At 35.7% G+C, this 12,868-nt stretch overlaps 1 protein-coding gene and 1 long non-coding RNA gene across 4 annotated transcripts in view; both read right to left on the bottom strand.

Moving 5' to 3' along the window:
* CUL3 (cullin 3) overlaps nt 1-12,868 on the bottom strand; it is an 86,886-nt gene that overhangs the window by 49,728 nt on the left and 24,290 nt on the right. The window lies entirely within an intron of this gene.
* On the bottom strand, nt 3,160-5,504 carry LOC118499985. The gene is made up of 2 exons (XR_004902504.1): nt 5,167-5,504; nt 3,160-4,969 (listed from the first exon to the last, which is right to left on the bottom strand). It is a non-coding gene; the product is annotated as an uncharacterized LOC118499985 (long non-coding RNA).

Raw genomic sequence — 12,868 nt, 5'->3', positions numbered from 1 at the left:
CTGAGTTAATTTTATTTAATTTTGAGTGACTACACATACACACACATCTAAGATGTACAATAATGCCTTAGATACCCCTGCTGTAACCACCTGCTGATTATTCAAATCAGTCTATGAGCAAAAAATTATTTCTTTAATACCATCCCAGGGAAATATCTTTCTACTCTGATACATGAAAAGTAAATGGATATTTATTCAAATATATACAATAAATGGCAGGAATCAGATGAAAATTGAACTTTTATGAGAATTAAACAGGCTTAAAAAGAAAAATTGGCATATAAATGAAAAATATACATTAAGTGAAAAAACTTGACCTCATTTTATAAATTATTAACATAACAATACAGAAATTTTGAAAAAGAGAAAGAGGGGGCAGTGTGGGGGGCGGCAACATTGTTAGTCTCACACTCCAAGACAGCCAAACCATCTGTTTTTGCACCATCAAAGGCAAGTGGGAAGGAACCCTGCTGTAGAGGTGATACCAAAATCAAAAGGGACCTGCCGCAGGGAAGTACAAGGTTATCCGTTCGAAGAGCTGGAATTTGAAGGGTGAGACAAACAAGAACAAGTAAAGCCATGGAAGTTGAGAGTAGGATGGAGTCTGCTATGACAGAGACTAAAATGAGTAGTTGAAAACTGAGGGCCGTGCATGGCACTGAGCCTTGCAAAGGATAAAGCAATATACAGACAACAGTTCAAAAACAGATCACGAGCCTGGTGAATAACTAGAATCATTTGCAGAGCAACAGATTTTGATCAAGGGAACAAGAAGACAAGACAGACTGGGAGAAAATACTTGCACAAGACGTATCTAATAAAGGACTGTTCCATCTTGTTTCCTAGCCATGGTAAAATTAGTTTCGCATATGTCATCACACTTGCAGGCACAGAACCTAACGATGTTAAGTGAGGACTTAACTGTATACAAAGAATTCATAAAACTCAGCAATAAGAAAACAACCAAATTTAAAAAACTGACAAAACACCTGGACACCTCACCAAAAAATTCAGATGCTAAATAAGTATAGAAAAAGATATTCAATCTGATCACCAAAAAATGCAAATTAAAAATATAATGGGATACCACTACGTATGAATTAGAATGGGCAAAATCTCAAACACAACACCAAATGCTGGTGAGGATGTAGATTAACAAGCACTCTCATTCATTGCTGTTGGAAACACAAAACGGCACCAGCCACTTTGGAAGACAGTTCAGTCGTTTCTTACACAACTAGATATATTCTTACCATAATGATCCTGCAATTATGTTCCTTGGTATAAAAACCAAAGGAATTGATAACTCATGTCCACACAAAATCCCCCACACAGATGTTTATAGCAGCTTTGTTCATAATTGCCAAAACTTGGAAGCAACCAAGATGTTCTTTAGTCAATGGATACATACATCCGGACAACAGAATACAGCCATGAAAAGACATGGAGGAACCTTAAGTGCATAATACCAAGTGAAAGAAGACAATCTGAAAAGGCTACATATCATATGACTCCAAGTGCTATATGACATTCTAGAAAAGGTAAAACTAAGGAGACTGTAAAACCACAGATTGCCAGGGGTCAGGGTGGAAGGAGCTATGGAAAGGCAGTGAGACTGTTCTCTTTGGTACTGTAACAAAGGATACATTCCCTAATTTATGTGTTAAAACCCACAGAACGTACACCGAGAGAGAGCCCTACTGTAAACTACAGACTGGGTGGTGACAAAGATACATCAGTGTAGGTTCATCCTTCGTAACGAATGTGCTACTCCAGTGTGAGATGCAGGAAGCAGGGGAGGCTGTGTGCGTGTGTGTGGCGGCAGAAGGCATATGAAACATCCCTGTACCTTCTGCTCAGTTTTGATGTGAACCTAAAACTGCTCTAAAAAATAAAGTCTATTAAAAAAAAATGGGGCCTAACCAAGATCCAAAGAAAATGAATGTTTTGGCTTTTTTTTCCATAAAAAGAAAAAACAAATGTATCCACTGGCATAAAAGAACCACACTAGCCATTCATGTACCTTCCCTTTGTAGAATTTGTTCAACACAAATCTTTTTAAGTAGTCGGAGTAATTATTACTGATATAATTCTGAGTCCTGACTTTTTTTAAACCACTGATTAACATTCAACATTAACCTCTGCTTTAGGAGAAAAACATCTCATCTAGTTATATGCAGCATATCATTTCCAAAGTATCGTAGTAATTCAAAGAAAAAGGTCTATTAGAATAAAACAAAAGAAAAAAATGTCATCTGAGATTTTAAGCAACTTCTTACATAATACTAAAAGCATGATGCATATAGGAAAAAAAATAAATTGTGCTCCATCAAAACACTTGTTCTGCTCTGGCCAGTTGCCACACGAGAGGCAACTGTACATTGATATTTCTCTCGTGCTCTCTCCCCCCTCCCTTCTCCTCTCTAAATAAATAAAATCTTAAAAAAAAAACCCAAAACCTTGTTCAGCATATAGTTAAAACAATAAAAAGACAAGCTATAGATAAAAACATCAAATGACCTGTATCCAGAATATTGACATATATATGTATACATATATACACATATTTTTAAACTCTCATAGAAGTAAAGGAAGTAAACAATTAAAAATTGGAGGAAAGACTTGAATGCACACTTCACCAAAGAAGTAAAGGCAATTTTGTACATGGAAAGATTTCAACAACATCAGCCATTAAGGAAATGCAAATTAAAACCATGAGATAACACTACACATCCATTAGAATGGCTAACGTAAAATAAATGGACAGAACAAAGTGCTGATGATGATCCCCAGCAAATAGAACTCTCGTATGTCACCAAAAGAGTAAAGGAACACAAAAATGATACAGTCCTGAAGAAAAACAGGTTGGCAGTATCGCAGTATCTTATGAAATTAAATATACGCTTGCCATATGACCCAGCAATCCCACTCCTAGAGAAATGAAAGCGTATATGCACACAAAACCTGTACACAAATGTTCCAAGCAGCTCTATTCAAAATCACAAGAAACCACATACAACACAAATGTCTTAAAACAAGTAAATAGGCAAATGGATAAGCAAATGATGGTACATTCATACAACAGAATATTACTCAGCAATAAAGAAAACTATTGATACATACAATAGCTTGGATCAATCTCAAAATAATTATGCTGAATGAAGAAATTAGTCTCAAAGGGTTACAAACATTCCATTTACGTAACATTCTTGAGAAAACAAAACTACAGTGACAGGACAGATCAGTGGTTGCTACACATTAGGGGTGAAAGAAAGGTGTGACTATTATAGGAAATTAGAGGGAGTTTTCTGGTGTAAGGGAATGTTCAATATTGTGAGGTATTATGGAAATCTACACATGGGATAAAAACCAAAGAAAGTATACGAAAATAAGAGGCTAGTTTTATTATATAACTTGCAATTATGATTCCCAAGTTGGGTACTGCCTTATTACTATACCATAAAGGTCAGCTATGATACCACAATCTTTACTCATAAAAGCAACTTGAATGCCAAATAATGAAAGAATTGTGAATTATTTTGAGTATATCAACTTTATGAATGATCATGCAATAATGCAAATTGGCATACTAGATTCTTCATTTCTGTGAATATGGCTTTTCCTGCCCTTTTTCTTAAATACTTCGCAAAGATTAAAGTGGAATTACTAAGTAAAAAAGAAACCCTTATTTTTTGACATTATAATAAAACACGTTCACTGATAAATTAATGCCCAAGTTGCAAAACAGACACCTTCAAAGAAAACAAATTCCTGGCCAAGGGAAGAGGAGGAGGATGGAAAGGAATATGAAAGGACAGCAGGCATGAGCATGCCCTTGAGTTTTCACATCCAAGTATCTATCCTTCTGGAATGATAAGGAGGTTAACATTGGGCCAGCAGCTTTTGGCTGGCTGGCTGGAGAGTTGAAGGACATTAATAATCTGCATAGCACCCCACCCTCGAACATGTGCAGGCATGCGCATGCACACAAAATTACTTTTAATCAATTAAAAATTTTCACCCTCTAAATTTCAATGCCTGAGGAAAAATCCTAGGCAGTCAAATTAACAGACTGTCTAGGTAATACAAAGAAATTCATCAGCTAAAACTAATTATAAAGATTTTAGTTCTAAAGTTCACTGAAATGAAAATTGAGCCATATAATTAATGATGGTGGGGATTACTGGAAGTTAAGGACTTTTTTCTTAAAGAATTTCAAAACTTGGGATAATATTTAATTCAAGCATTAATTAAATCTCTGAAGTACAGAAATTTGTATTTAGCGTTATTTTGCATTAAAATAGACATGTATTAATATAAAATGAAGCATGAATAACAGGAATACATGCTAACTGTACAAAAAAGACTTTTAAAAAAATATCACAAGGATATTATAAGTTTAAGAGAGATGACCTCCTAGAAGTCTGTAGTATTGTAACATTCAATCTGGAACTAAAACAATCAAATTGGTATTTGCAACCTCAGGACAGGTACTAACTAGTTACTTAACCTATCTGGTCTGCAGCTCCTCTTACCTGTAATATGACTGGGTTTGCTTCGATCAATGACATTTATACCACATCCAGTAAGATGCTTTAGTACTGTTGCAGAGCAGGCTCCATTTCCTCTCATTAAACATTATTTCTACTGGTTTTGTATGATTTTAAAAGTGGGGTTGATTTTCTACTGTTTTAAAAGAACTGAGAGTCTGGTTGTCTGCTATGTACCTTTCTGACTCCAAATTCTGAAATATTTTGCTTGTTTCGTCAATGAAACAAGAATATTTGCATAAGTATGCAACATTTACCATAATTTAAAAAAATTTAAGTTCTCATTTATAACATTTGAATTTTTTCAGAGTCCTGCCTATATGATCTGGGGCCTTGTCACTTTATAAATTATACCAGCTATGTAAATCGTCTTTTTCCAAAAAATGCCATTAAAAAAATCTTGGAGATCTCAAAAAAAACTTTCACTTCTGCCCTGGCTGGCATAGCTCAGTGGATTGAGCGTGGGCTGGGAACCAAAGTGTCCCAGGTTCAATTCCCAGCCAGGGCACATGCCTGGGTTGCAGGCCACGGCCCCCAGCAACCGCACATTGATCGATCTCTCTCTCTCTCCCCCCCCTTCCCTTTCTAAAAAAAATAATAATAATAAAATAAAAACTTTCACTTCATCACACAAGAGTGATGTGTCTAAACCTACCAATAAAAGTAGTGCAAAAATGAATCTCAATGGAAGCTAAGTCTTGGAATACAGAAAACATTTCTCCTAATCAAACACAAGTAGTTAGAAAAGAGCTGTACAGCTCTTTGCATCACCCTAATAATTCTTGATTTTAGAGATTAAAAAGAGTGCAATGTTTTGCTATTTTTATGTAACAGCCATATACAATGAATAGTGGCCACACAGGAGTATGAATGCCAAAAAGCCCCTCTGTCTGATTTACTTTATTTTTGAAATTTAGAGAGGGGAAGGGAGGGAGAAAGAGAGGGAAAGAAACATCAATGTGTAGTTGCCTCTTGCACATTCCCTACTAGGGACCTGGCCCACAACCCAGGCAAGTGCCCTGACTGGGAATCAAACCAGTGACCCTTTGGTTTGCAGGCTGGCACTCAATCTATTGAACCACACCAGCCAGGCCTGTGTCTGATTTAAATCACAGATTCAACACTTAGTGGATGTGTGACTCAGAGCAACTTAATTCTTTGTACATCAGTTTTTATAAAATAGGAGTACCTACTTCAAGAAGGTGTTTTGTGGACAAAATGAGTTAACATACACAAAATACTTAAAACAGTTCCTAGCCTACAGTAAATGTCATATAAACATTTTCTACTAATATTTCTTATATTATATATTCATAATATGATTAATATACATATTTGAATCTTGTCCCTCAAAGCATGTTCCAAAGAGCAATATCATGGTCATGATCCTCATTGTCATTATTTGGAATCTTGTTAGAAATGCACAATCACAAACTACATTTTATCAAGATTATCAGAAAATTCATTAAGTACCTTAAATTCTGAGAAACAAGTGACATTAAACATATACACGCCTGTTCACATATTTTATACAGTATTTCCCAAACTCTCAATTTCCACTTGATTCTTGTTTTCGTGTCCTCTACACAACAGTTATTTCTCCACTAGAAGGAAATTATTTTACTCCATACTTTGAGGAGTTTGTAATGTAGCCAATCTCCTAATATTTATATATTCAATGTAAGTTAGGTGAATACATGTTGTTACCTCTTCTAATACATATAACACCTCAAGATTTCTGTATTTCAAAGCAAGCTTCTCCTAAAGTTAGGAGAACTGATCTTAACTGTTGCATATATTTAAAACTTTCTGTGAATTTACTAATGGGAAATGATTCCTGAATGATACAAAATTCACTGCCCTCTTGACATTTTCTACACTGATAGGTTTGTTCTCATTTTCACTAAATTTTCAGAATAAAGGCAGAAATCTTGATCAGAGGAATCATAATAGTATCATTAACAAAACAAGACAGCCAATGTAGGGAATGCTTTCTTCCTGATGCTGAAGGAAGATTCTGCTCTGAGTAATTTACTAATGCATATAATAGTAATTATCAACAAGGATTTTGCAAAGAGGGAACTACTTTGCTTTAAGTGTCCAAAGTGAAGCTCTTAATTCAAAACAATACATAAAATCTCTACCTAAAATAACACTTCAAAGATTAAATGATTACTTTCAGCAAACAAAAGCAGGATGCTAGGCACTATGGGGAATACAAAATGCATTAAGCCACTTTAAAATCTCTATGGGGAAAGGGAGGAAAGAGCAGCCTAACAGTAGCGACCATATGACCTTAATATAATGACAAGTGATAGAGAAGTCATAAGGTTAAAAGGAGGGGCACACAGGGGGAATTAATACAACACACTTTCAAAATTTCATACACAAAGAAAATTGGGTACATGTTCAAGCAAATAATCACCTAAATTGTGACAGTTCTGTAAAGATTTTATTTACTTATTTTTAGACAGAGGGGAAGGGTAGGAGAAAGAAACAGAGAGAAACATTAATGTGTGGTTGCCTCTCATGTGTCCCCCACTGGGGACCTGGCCCACAACCCAGGCATGTGCCCTGACTGGGAATCAAACCAGCAACCTTTTGCTTTGCAGTCAGGTGACCAGAGACCAAATGCTTAGCAGACCAGCAGCTGGCACTAGTTAAGTCCTCAACAGGCAGTTTTCTGAATGAATGAAAAGCGAGCAGGACGAAGCCCTTCTTATTTTGTCTTCTTCCCATCCAAAGCAAGGTATTATTTGAAAAACAGGATACATGAATAGAAAGAGTTTGAAAGCCACTGAAATAAATGATCCTTTTAGCAATAAGAACCTGTTTCTTATAAAAAAAGTCAATATCTTTTTGTTCAGCTGCTTTTTAAAGAGGAAAACAAACCTTCAAAGTACAAGAATTAGGTTTCATAAGCTTATTTATGAGGCTGCATTATTAATAAATTACTATATTATAGAGAAATAATTTGAAAGAAAATGGAAAATGAAACATAAAACAAATCTAAGAAACTTGTTAAGTATCACAAAATTAAAATAAAATTCTTGACATGTAAAAACAGAAGAAAGTTTCTCCCCTGACTTTAAGAAATAATTTAAAATTGAAATGATTCTATTCTATTCTGAAATGTCACACATGATGACACAGGAAAAAACTGCAAAAATTATGAACCTCCTAAGTCTTAAAAACCCAAAATTTCAAGACACAATCATTATATAATTTTAAGGCTCTGGCAAACAAAAACAATCCCAATCTCACTTTATAAATTAGTAATCTAAAGTGCAGAAAAGTCTAGTAATTTGTTCAAGACTGTTGGTGGCAGAATTAGCCCTAAAGTCCAGATCTTTGTACTTTCCACCCAGTAGTCTTCTATTGCCGCTGTATATTTCTTATTAAACATGGAATGCTCAACACTTGGTAAAAGAAAAGGAACAGTCCTAGGTTAATGTACTGTGACCTTACAGACTATCAAGTCTGAACCCCGAAAAGGAATCTTCTAAAAGTAAATAATCTCCCAAAAAACAAATACTTTAAATATCTTATAATTTTGTCAATTATACCTCAATAAACCTGTATAAAACCTTTTAAAAAGACAACTCAAGGCTTACATAACCCTGCCCACTAGTAACTAGTACTAATTATATCTTTACTTTTGAATTTAAAATTGTCTTTTAATGTTACAAACACAGAAATTCAGATAAATAAATGTTGCCATTATTTTATAATTTAAGGTGCCACTAACACTATGCCCATTTTTCAGTCTCTACCTCAATCCTCAAACCACTTGAAAAGTTTAAATTCAGAGTTCAATCTGGATCCCTTATTTCTTTTTTTCTGTGTAATTTCTTTCACTTTTAGGGTTTTAACATTATCTATATGCTCAAAACCCCCAAATTTACATGTTCAGTCCAAACTTCTCAAAGAACTGAATTTGCATACCCAATTTCACTGGCATCTTAAAAGTAACCTGTTTAAATAGAGTTCCCCTCCACCCTTCTAATCTGTATCAAGAAATGGAATCACTGGCCCTGGCCGAACGACTGGAGCATCATCCTGTACACCAAAAGGCTACGGGTTTGATTCCTGGTCAGGGCACATGCCTCGGTTGCGGGTTCAATCCCTGGTCAGGGTGCATAGGGAAGGAAACCAACTGATGTTGCTCTCTGCAATCAATCAATCAATCAATCAAATCAATAACCATATCCTCTGGTGAGGATTAAAAAAAAAAGAAAAAAGAAATGTATTCACTGAATTATCCAAGAGCCCCAAACCTGGAAATCACTCTTCCCTCTTCTTCAATCTGATGGCAACAATTTTTTTATACCCAAAATATATACCTTAAAACTGAACATTTTTCTCTAACCCCATTGTCGCTGGACTGGTACAAATCACCAGTATCACTGACCTGAAGCTACTGAATTATTCCTTTCTGTTCCCCTCACTTCAACTCTTGAGCCCTCCAACTTTGAGCTCTCCAACAGATTTACCACACAGCAACCAGAGTAATGGTTTAAAACCCTAATCAGATCATGTCACTGTCTTGAATACATGGCTTGCATGTAATCCTTGCATAGTTTCCTACTGTATACATAAATCAGTATGAAGTCCTCATACCTAGGCATCAAGGCCTGCCATGATCTGGCTTCTGCTTCTCTCTCTAACCTCACCTAGACCCACTCTTCCTCACTATCAATTCTTAACTTCCCATTCACAACATGCTTTTTCTTTCTCCCCTTCACTTTCTCTAGTTCAGAAATGGGCACAAGATGGCTTGCTCTCTTTCTAAAATACTGTAATTTTTTCTTGAAATACCACCTGCTTACTCATTATATCTGGTCTATTATGGTTAATGTGCTACAACAGGAGTGCTGAGAAGCCTTGACAAAGAACATATAGCTCAGAAAGCTGAAAATACTACCTGGTCCTTCACAGGAAAAAAAAAAAAAGTCTTAGAAGCACTCCTTTAGCCTGGAATGCTCTTCAACCCATTTGTCTCACGAACATCTTTTTCATTCTTCAAGTCTTAGTTTAAAAATCACCACTTACTCAAAGAGCCATTTCTTGGCCTATGTAGTTGCCCTCATCAATTTTATCACCGTATCCTTTTTTCTTCATTATATTTTATAACTAAACATTTGTTTATCTGTTCCTGGGACCAGATGTAGTCTATTCATCAACAAAGTTCTCACACTTAAGTCAGAGCCTGGCAAATAATAAATACTTGTGAATGTTGAATTCTGCAATGTCTTACAAGGATACATTTGAGGCTTTAACAAAATGATCTATAATTTAAAAATTCTTAAAACTGGAAAGAAGAACTTGCTCCCCTTCAATGTAACCATGCTTTTCAAGTTATTTAGAAAAAATGTTAGAAGAAAAAATAATTCCTGTGAAATCTGAAATGTTTTCATATTTACAAAGTAAGACAAAATTCTTCTTAAGGCCAAGCACAAAAGCCACATCACACCCTCATTTTTGTTTTGTGGTCTTGTGAAATTCACTGAATTCCTTTGGGTCTCAGTTTCCTCAAAGGGAACATTCTTCTACAGAGAGAAAGAAAATACTACCAAGAAACAGAAATTAGCATTTGGATTTTCTATGCCTGCTTCAATTTTGTGGATTCATTTCCAAAGTCAATAGTCAGATACTTTCATCCCAAAGATGTGTTCTCTCTTCATATGCCCTCTGATAGTTTGTACCATTCTGCTTTACAACAAATGTTCCTCAAAACGTTCACTATTCTCATCTTGAAATCAGGGTACTGATGAACTATAGTGAACACTGATTCTACTGATTCCAAGTAAAAATTGTATTTCCTTTGAGTTCTTCAACATGAAGAGATAGGTTCTGACCATCTATGCCTCAGCACTAAAACACTAGAAAGGTTCACTTCAGTAGAACCTTTAAGCAAAGCTTGGTTCACTTTATATGTATGTATGCCAGTTCAGTTAAATATTACAAGCACAGTGAACAAAAAATTGATGAACAGACCATGTAGTAATGCTTTCAAAACACAAAGGGAATATATATTCCTTGAGACTGAACATAGTTACATCAGAACCTTAAACCATTTCTTCATCTTCCAGTTAGAAGGTGGAATGTTGAGACCCATGATACTGATTTTCATGCCAACTGCACTCAGCACATTTTATCAGAAACATTTCTGAACGTCCCATTTGGTAGAACAAGTGTGAAACTTCCTACATCAGAGGACAAACGTTTTGAGCTATGGTATGATGGGGCCCTAACCTGCCAGTTAATAGACTTATTTCAGCAGTGTCTCCACACAGTAGTATTTACAGTTAAATTTTCATAAAAGTAAACATCAAATAAGATAAATGGAAAACACAAAAATGAAAGCACAGATACTAACAGTTTCAAAAAGTAATTTGATTGAGATAAAGAATTAGATATGCTGAAATTGGTACATTTCCTAGCCAGAAACTGATAGTTTAAGCTGAGCAAATGAGTGTTTGTGAAAGAAAAAAAAAAAAAAGTTAAAGAACATTTTCAGATGTTGAAGATACACCATTAAGGCCTACATAAAAAAATTAAGAATTTAGCATATATTTTTAATTTCTTTAGCACATTCAACAAGAATACACATTCTCTGGGATATACTGGGGGAACTGCTGTATTTTGACATGACAGTTAACCTTATAATATAGGACCACTTTAAGCAACTGAAAATATGCTAAACCTCTCCCAATTACCATGGAGTTATTTGTTCACATGACTTCAATTTCTACCTAACCATGTTGCAGAGTCCAAAAACTAATCACTTAAAACACTGACCTCACACTCTGGCCTCCTCTCCTCTCTTTTTGGATAAGCCAATTCTCAACTACAGCACAATAACTACAGACGTTTTTTCTACATCTGTGCCCCAAGCTGCAAAGCACTGCTTAAAAAACACAAAACACAAAACAAAAACCCAAGTACACCTTTAGGCCATTTTCTACTGAGCTATCGTTTTCCTTACTTAACAATTCCTAAGTATATTCTCCACAAAGGCTATTTCAAGCCTCTTCATCTTGTTTTCAGAAGACACGTGGTTTAATTATCTGATTCATAATAGTTTTAGAACTAAAGAATCTTGGAGATATTACTGCCAATTTCTTCATTTTAATTATATAAACTAAGACCTAGAATTTAAAGGACTATAGCTTCACAAACATTGAGTCAATTAACTTGAAGACGCCCCAAGCTCCCTTAAGGCCAGCACACTCACTGCATGTTGATCCATGCACTACATACGCCTCACGAGCCAATCTACAGAGGTCAAGGACTCAGGCTGAAGCCACACTGACTGAACGTCCAGGCCGTTTACTAGCTATGTGCGCCCGGACAAATTACCAATTCTCTGCGCCTCAGTCTCTTCACTTATAAAATAGAGATAACAGTAGCATCTGACTCATTGGATTGTGACCGTTAACTAAGTTAATACTTGTAAAAAGCATTAGAACTGGACCTGGCACATAGTAAGTAATTAAGAGTCAGTTATGACTGCTATCATTCCCAACAGAACTCTGGCAAATGAGAACACGCCCCTCTCTTTTACCTTTACTTCCCCCCACTGTTGCCAACTCTCTCCACATGCAAAACCTCAGCTGCTCCAATCTTCTCCCCTTTCAAGAGTTTTAAGCAAAACTCTTCCATTCTATTTCTCTTCTTTCTTTTGATACCAAGCTTTGTAAATTAGTCCTCCCCCCCCCCCAAACCAGTTTGCTCTTGAAGATTCACCCCTTGACTCTGGGATTTTTGTTTTTGGAACCCCAATACTCATTCCTCAGTACAGGCTACTACCAAATGCCCAGCTGATAGCTGATCTTCAGTGTTGAGCTCCTGCCCAAGCTCTAATCCTGTGTATCTCCAGACACGCGTTTCTACTTGAACATCTTATTACAATCTCACACTCAATTTTCTCTGAACATAAAATAACTTCTAAGGTGCCTGCCAACTATAAAAATTTCCAATATAATCTACAACAACATTTTTCATTTCCTCTACTCCTTCCGCATCAGTTTCCCACTCCAACTTTACAATATTTCTATTGGTGAGACCATAATTCTCCCAGTAACCAAAGCTTATCTAGTCCTTCTTTAGAATTTCTGGCATCATCAATTCATTTCTAGCCTATCACTATACTCTGATTTTTCTGGGTTTTCTCTTGCTTCTATCAAATCATCTCTCAATTCAACATGTCTATCATTTCCATTCTAATCTTCCTAAAGTATTGTCATATTATCATCTACTAAAAATATCCAATAAACCTCAACTATTAGTCCAAATCCCTTAACTTGGCAATCAGG

This window comes from Phyllostomus discolor, chromosome 4 (genome assembly GCF_004126475.2).
Source record: "Phyllostomus discolor isolate MPI-MPIP mPhyDis1 chromosome 4, mPhyDis1.pri.v3, whole genome shotgun sequence".
Taxonomy (NCBI): Eukaryota; Metazoa; Chordata; class Mammalia; order Chiroptera; family Phyllostomidae; genus Phyllostomus; species Phyllostomus discolor.
The sequence above is the reverse complement of the archived record's forward strand: the minus strand, read 5'-3'. Positions and strand labels throughout refer to the sequence as shown.